The sequence below is a fragment of the Fukomys damarensis genome, unplaced genomic scaffold (genome assembly GCF_012274545.1).
Source record: "Fukomys damarensis isolate Sample0158 unplaced genomic scaffold, DMR_v1.0_HiC HiC_scaffold_35, whole genome shotgun sequence".
Classification (NCBI taxonomy): Eukaryota; Metazoa; Chordata; class Mammalia; order Rodentia; family Bathyergidae; genus Fukomys; species Fukomys damarensis.
In genome coordinates, this window is record NW_022900947.1 from 53,589,577 (window position 1) to 53,597,891 (window position 8,315).

The 8,315-nt window shown below is 32.7% G+C and overlaps 1 pseudogene; it reads left to right on the forward strand.

Moving 5' to 3' along the window:
* Positions 1-750: 750 nt before the first annotated feature.
* Positions 751-7,563, forward strand: LOC104853283 (annotated as a pseudogene).
* Positions 7,564-8,315: the final 752 nt, after the last annotated feature.

Genomic DNA, 8,315 nt, shown 5'->3' on the forward strand with positions numbered 1-8,315 from the left:
TATAAAGTACCTATATAATTAATTTTCAAAAAAGTTAAATAAATTAATCTGATACAGAAAAATTAAAAAGGAGATTGAGGGCATGAAAAAAGAATAGAATTTAAGCATGTTATGTACATGTACTGATCCTTTACAGTGAATGTAGTCATCATTACTGCAAAAATGTATCAATTACAGAAAAAATAAAATTGTCATGTAATTAGAAAAACTGGAAGCTAGAGTGTTACATACCTGTAAAAAATGTTACCAAACAATGAATTACACTTTATTGAATTGTACAAATGTGAATTGTACTTCATCAAAATTCTTACAAAACTTTTCTGTCATAACTTTCAATATTCCCTTTAGTTTCTGTATCTACTGTATCACTACCTATGTGTCACAAAACAGTCACCTTGCACTTGCCTATGTACTTACATTTTAAAATATTGCTTACATAATACAGGTGCCTGAAATATTCTGGTCATTGAGTACAAGCTAGCTGAAATCACTTAACCCTAACAGAGAAATTAAATGCTCTTATAAAATCATGTCGTCACTTATATTTGCTTTTTCTATCTGTTATCATTCCTCATACTTTATCCATTTGACATATGTATTCTGGTCAGTCCAATTTATCTTTTAACTTTTGGTTAATTTGTCCCTGAAAATAAGCATGAGTAATGACAAAAGGTAGCACGATTTGAAAAGAAATACTTCATCTTACCAAGATGTCCGTGAGATGGATCTCTCAGCTCTGCTGTTGCGATAATGGGGTTATTTCAGCTTTCTAAGCTGTGGAAAGGTGTTGATGTGGCCAATGGAATTCAGCCCCTGGATGAGTAAAAAGAATATGATAGAGGAACTTATCCAGAGGGGGCATGTGGTGACAGTTCTGAGACCATAGAATTTTATTTTTGTCAATGTAAATTCATAATCTGAAATTAAATTTGAAACATTTATTACATCCAGCAATAGCAAACAACTGGAAGACCTTTACATTCAATGGATCACTAAATGGATGAATATTGGATCAATAGATACATGTTTGGCATATTATCCAGTGCTGGAATACATTCTTATGGAATCTTCCATTATTTGGAAGAATATTTGTAAGGACGTAGTTTCAAACAAGAAACTTTTAACAAAATTTTAAGAATCAAGATTTGATGTCCTTCTTGAAGATACCTGTGGTGAGCTGGTGGCTGAGGTACTAAATACACTTTTTGTGTACAGTCTCTTAGTCTCTCCTAACTTTCAACTGAAAAAAGATGGAGGAGTATAGTTCATCCTTCTTATGTGCCTGTTATTCTGTCAACACTATGAGGTCAAATGGCTTTCATAGAAAGGGTAAAAAACATGATATGCTTGCTTTATTTTGACTTTTGGTTTGAAATATTTAATGAAAAAAAGTGGAATGAGCTTTACAGTGAAATTTTAGGTAAGTCATACTTTTAAGTAGTAGAGTGAGGTCATTAGTGTCTTGTGCCTTTGTAACTGAGCTTGGATGAATGTAAAATAAAAGGAATTTATCTTTTATATGTATGTGATGAAGTAGAAAGTAAAATTATTTGTCAATCAGAGATATAAAATAAATGTTTACATTATGTGGTCACATTACAATCACTTGCCTTTAACAGATATAGATTATTCCAGAAGGTCACATAATTCCACAGTGAAACATTCAGGCTTTAAACTTGCAATTTCATATCAATTTTACCTTTTTTTTTTCATTTTTCAATAAAAGTCATTAGGCAACTCCCTAATGTCTTTTTCGGTGAAGACAAGTCATTTGGAGAATTATGTTTCTAGAAAAAATCTAAAATAAAATACCTATTAGCACAGTATTCTCATGATTAGATCATTTTTTTTACATAAAATAGAATTTTTTTCTTTACTGCCTAAAAGATACCTTCACTCTTGTGAAATACAATATTGTATCCCATACTAAAAAATTACAACTTGGGCTGGAGATTTAGCTCAGTAGTTGCATGGCTTGACTCACAAGCACAAGGACCCGAGTTTGACCCCTGGTACCAAAATAAAACAAAACCAAAAATTAAAACTTGAATATTCTCATGATGCAATATCCTGTGGTTGCTTTTACCAGTTAAAATATGTAGAAATGTGAACATACAGGTAGTGGCTTTTTTAAATCATGTCTTTCATTTGAAAAAACAATTACCCACAATCAAGTATAAGCATTAATCTCTGTTTCTGCAATTTCCTCAAATTTTTTGAGATGCTTGCAAATGCTTGTAACTTGCAAATGCTTGTAAATGAGAAATACATACTATTTCATTCTCTATATGAACTCAAAGCAATGGTAGTTACAAAAGCTTCAGCCATAATCCTATAGAAGTGACAGTTCAATTGGATCAGTTATTAACTCAGCAAGTGTAAGATATTATGGAATTCCTAAAAACGCTGTTCCATGGTTGTAGTGCAATTCACTGCTCCAGTGGTGCAATCATTTAGCATGTGGTACTTATAATGCTATAGTATGATTACTTGACTCTGAAGCTAGAATATTGGTCTATATTTGTGTCTATTACTTTGGAGAAAAAGGAATGCATGCTTAATTATATGATATGTATTTTAATGGTTATGACACAGTTGCTTTTCATTTTGTGTTGCTGAGATATGAACCATACACAAAATGTCAAAATTTTATTATTCAGTTATAAATATATTTTTGTCAATGAAGTTTTTACATTATTCCCACACCTTTCAAAAAAAAAAACAAAACAGCAAATGCACTCAACAATTCTGTAATTCTCCAAACTTAAATCAAATATTTGATTTAAGAAACTTGCTCTTCTTACTTGCAGGCTTATAGAAGTCACTGTATACATTAGTAATGTTTTCATAAAGACTTAATTTTTACTTATTAATGTACTATTATAATAACATTAGACAGGTATTGAAAAGGGTTTGGAATAATTGTTTAGGTTAGGATTTCCATGATATCTTAACCTCTTTTTTTAAATGCTACTTTTGGAGTAGACTTTTTGGGTGTACATTTGAGGGGGATATTCAGAGCAGAGAAAAGCAATGGAGACCAGTTCAGGTCCTAGGCACCCACGCAGCCATGTTAATGAAACACTGAGAAAATGTACTCTGAGAGGACTCCATTCATATCTGATGCAAGAAGTTGTAAAAATGGAATGTAGTTGGTGTCTTCTCTTACAGTGAACCCCATGTACTGTAAAATATGCTTCACAAGGACTCTACTTTTGTCCCATCAGTTTAATATCCTCCTGATCAAGAAAGCAAAAGGGAAATAAGAGTCAAAGAGAAAGAAGCCTGTCTTGGGAAGATGTTCAGATGCATCTCTATAACAAACAAACAAAATATAGGGATTAATTTTATAATGTATCTATTTATCTTCAATCTTTGAATAGTTTGAATTATTTTGTATTCTCCTATGCTGATTTTTAGCTTAGAAGCTTCAGTTACTTTCAACACTCTGATAGTAAATAGGGCTTAAATATTTGGAAGTGATGCTCCAGTTTAAGAGAACAGCACTGTATTTGAGCCCAGTCCTCATTTTAGAATAGGGCAATGAAGTGATAGGGCAATGGAAGACCATGTTAATCTCTGCTGTCAATACTTTGTACTGAATTGTGAAAGAATAAAGAATTACTGGAAGCAAATATAATTATTTAAAAAGATGAATTTCTATTTAAAAGCTACATTACTTATGAACTGCCAACCAAATCTTTTCCCCAAGTGTTATGTCCAATCCTAACAGTAGTAATAATACTATGGATTCTTTTCTTTTTTTTTTTTTTGGTCAACTTAAATTATTGCAATTATTTTCTTTTTTTTCTCATTGAGTTTATTGGTACATTTTAGGTATACAGTACAGTTACATTCATCATTGGGATCTTGTACCTTTACATGACAAGTCTTGGTTCTCATTTTTTCCCCATACCCTTGCCTTCCCCTCACACCCTCCTTTCCTCCCCATTTACAAACACTTTATTTCCATTTTTTTCATTTTCTCATGTTTTTTTCTTTCCCCTTATTTCCTTTCCCCTACCCATCCCGCACCTTCAGCCCTCTTCTTCCTATTTCACATTGCCAATTATACCATTAAGATCTTATGTACCATTATAGTTTATGGGTTCTTGAGAATGCCAGTTGAAACTTTTCCTATAATTAGGGATTAATAATTTTAATACAACATAAAATACATGTACTTTCTAAATCAATTAAATGATTTCTGGCAAAAAGCTAATTATGTGGATGAGATAGTTTATACCTCAAAAATTATATTTTATGCATCCAACTCTAGTAATATAGCATCAGAAACAAGATATTATGAGTAAACTATAAGGATGATTTTTAAAAACTGCTTCATATTAGTATTAGAATGAGTTTGTGTCATAAACATGTTTATTAATGATGCAAAGCAGTACAAAGTTTTATTATTTGTAAAAATTTATGATTGTAAAGCATTTTCTTATATATTTTAATAGCACAGAATATCTAATTTTTCTAACTCACTATGTGCAAATTATGATTGCATTGAAAATAATTAAACGTAAATAAGTATAGAAAATATTTGAATTCTGTTTGTCTCAGTCTTTTTGTAGTTCTTGATATTTAGTCTCCTAGTTCTCATTTTAAAAATCTATTCTATGAGACAAAGAAGTAAAAACAGCAAATAAATGTATGAAAAATGTACATCACTGGTCATTTGAGAGATGCAGACAAAAACAATATTGAGCTTCCAATCACCCCACAAAGAATGGCTGCTATCAAGAAATAAACCAACCACAAATGTTGGCAGGGTTGTGGGGAGAAAGGAACCCTTCTCCATTGTTGGTGGGAGGGCAACCACTGTGGAAATCAATATGGAGAAACTAGGACTAGAGGCTCCATTTGGCCCAGGTATCTCTCTGCTGGATAATTTTCCAAAAGAATTAAAAGAATCATGCCACAGTGATATATCTGCACCCATGTTTATAGTGGCACAGTTTGTAATAGCTAAAACTTGGAAACAGCCCAGCCCAATTAATTGCCCATCAGTTGGAGATTGGATAAAAAGTTTTTCTGTAAAATGGAATATTACTCAACCATAAAGAATGAGAAGATAGAGTCATTCCTAGGAAAATGGATGAATATTGAGTACATATTCTTAAGTGAAATGAATAAGAAAATCATGTGTAAATACTGAATAGTTTCTCTGGTGTGAAAAACTAAAAGCATAAATAAGATCCAAATTTTATAACTGATAATGTGAAACTGGAAGAAAAGGGCTAAAGGTGTAGGGGAATTAGGAAGGGCAGGGGAAATAAGGGAAAATAAAAAAGTATGAGAAAAGGAAAAAATGGAAATATAGTCTTTGTAAATATGGAAGTGAGATGGGGTGAAGGTAGGGGAGGAGTATGGGGAAAAATGAGAACCAAGTTCTGTCAGGTAAGGGAACAAGATTCCAATGATAAATGTAACTCTACTGTATACTTAAAAAGTACCAATACCTCAATGAAAATAGTCTATTCTATGAAAGACAAAACTTGGTGGTCTCTAAATTTTATAATTCAACATATGTAATAATGCTGTCTTTACCTAACTGATTCTTTGTAGATTTGATGGAAAGAAATCAGATGCTTTAGGACCCAACACTCGGTTGTAGAAGTGGCTTCCTCAGAATGACCTACTTGGTAAGATACTGGACAATAAATACTGAAAACCTAAATCAGTAAGCATGGTGGTAGCTCAAGATGGAACAGACCAGGGAGCATTTGTTGCTCGAAAATAAAAACTAAAATCGAACTTAGTTATATATTTGCAGTTTTAGGGGAAGCAAAATGAATTGCAATAGTTGATTTTTGTTATTCACAGAAACAATATTGTTTGCAGTTCTAATCTATTTCTCAGCAAACATGTTGTAATAATTTCCAGGGTTGTCTTGCACCAATCTTTCCACAGAAATGGGGATTACAAATATTACTCAAATTATTACTCAGTTGATCTTCAGTAATGTTGTATTTTTAATGTGAAAAATGCACATTATTATCGTGACTTAATATCACATTTTTTGTGCCAATATCACTTCTTCCTGATTTGCAAAAGTTCTGTATCAGATGTAGTGAATGAGTTACTATTTAAGAAAATGAGTTCTAATACAAACATGTCCCTTCTATAGCACTTGGTTTATTTTATCACATTATATAAACTTTTCCTGGCAATCAGGTATTCATTGCTGCAGTCAGATGCCATATCTGCCATGTCGCATGCACTTTCTTTTCCCATTGAGTAGGTGCATCTTTCTCTGATATGAAAGCAATATCATTGCAGTTTCATTGATACACAATCTTTATCGACAAAACACCACCACTTTCAGTGACTCATATTGTTGATTTCTTTTATAACTAATTATTCCACTGACACCCATCTAATCTTAGGTTATCAAAAAAAGAGAGCTTTTTGTCATTCATGGTGGAGCCAATGGTGTTTATGAGGCGATCTACCATGGGATCCCTATGGTGGGCATTCCTTTGTTTGCGGAACAGCATGATAACGTTGCTCACATGATGGCTAAAGGAGCAGCTGTTAAAGTGGAATTCATGACAATATCAAGTACAGAACTGCTAAACACACCAAAGACGGTCCTTAACAGCCCTTCGTGAGTAATAACTTCTTTTAAAAAATCTTCATAGTACTTATAATTAAATTTTTAAATGAAAGTCACAGAAACAGCAGTGAGTCTCAAATAAAAATAATGGAATACAAATTTGTTTAATGCTGAAGTCATCATTTGTAACAAAGTGAGAATGCAGCAATACATTTTTTGAGTGTTGCTACTTGAAAAATTTATTCAAGGTTACGCAAAGTGCAAAATTTTGATATAGCCTGTAAGTTAATGAGAAAAATCAGTGAGGAAGGTCATAGAGGAATTTCAAGAAATATGAAGTAAGCAATAAACAGGAATCTGGATATTATATGGATTCTATACATTCTATTTATCTATTTATTCAAAACTTGAGATATTTATAAAAAGCAACAAATAATAAAAGTCAATACACTATTCAAAAAAGGTAAATTCTTTTACATTTGAAATGATTAATGCATTCATAAAGTTGCAATACTAGTTTTTATTCAGTACTATAAGATTTAAATAAGGTTACTCACACATGAACTATGAACCACGTCTTTAAATTGTGGTACTGATTTTGACCTTGGACCATAGGTTTATTATCAGTTTTTTACATTTTCTGCATTCAGTTTTACAAACTCAAAAAATTTGCATTCTATCATTTCTGAATAAGTCTAAATGCTTTAATTTCCTTCAGCTATAAGGAGAATGCTATGTGGCTGTCAACCATTCACCATGATTAGCCCATGAAGCCCCTGGACTGAGCAGTCTTCTGGATAGAGTTTGCCATGTGCCACAAAAAGACAAAGGATCTGAGGCCACTTGCCCAGAATCTCACCTGGTACCAGTACCACAAACTGGATGTGATTGGGTTCCTACTGGTTGTAGTGGTGACCATTACTCTACTTGTCATAAAATGTTGCTTGTTTTGTTCTCGAAAGTTTGTGTAGATGGGAAAGCAGCAAAAGAGGGAGTAGAGCTCCTTCTGATGCAATGCACTACAAATGAGACCACCTCATTTTACTTATCTACCATGGATGAAAACATCACAAACTGAACCTCCATGTTTGCAACACCATTGCCTTCTTAGTTTACTGATATATTGTAATCCTGGGTAAGAAATGTGCAATTCTAATTTCAGAGTTCATATAATAATTCTTTTTCAAAGCTGATATGTATTTCATCATAAATTGTAAAATAGTGAGAGTCACTGAAATCTGTTGGTTTGAGAAAAGCAGGAAGCTGAAGACTATGTTACACTTTCAGAAACATTTTATATTTGAATAAAATGTTACCCACTGGACTTTTTGTGTATGTCAGTGAGCATAAGAGGCAGATATTAGTTAATGACAACAAAACAGATCTGATTCAGATGACTAAAGTAGAGAGAAAGACTTCAATATAAACTGAGCTCAACTCTTACTGAGAAAAATATGACTACTACCTTCATGGAAATAATAAGAGACTGGGGAAGTGAAGAAAGGAAGCCAAGAGGAACTAGTGAACTCCTTGGAAGTGGAAAAACTGCAGAGGCAGAAAACAGAAATTTTCTGAAAGTGGCCTGTCAAGTGGCATTGAGCCAAGTACTGCTTAAAGTTTTGGAGAATTGTATTTTCATGAGCAAAGATGCAACAGAAAGGGTAGGAATATCTGTAGGTACATAATCCACAACATAGGGAGGATACAAGGCATGGTAAATTTAGTGAATTTTAAAGGCACATATTTTATC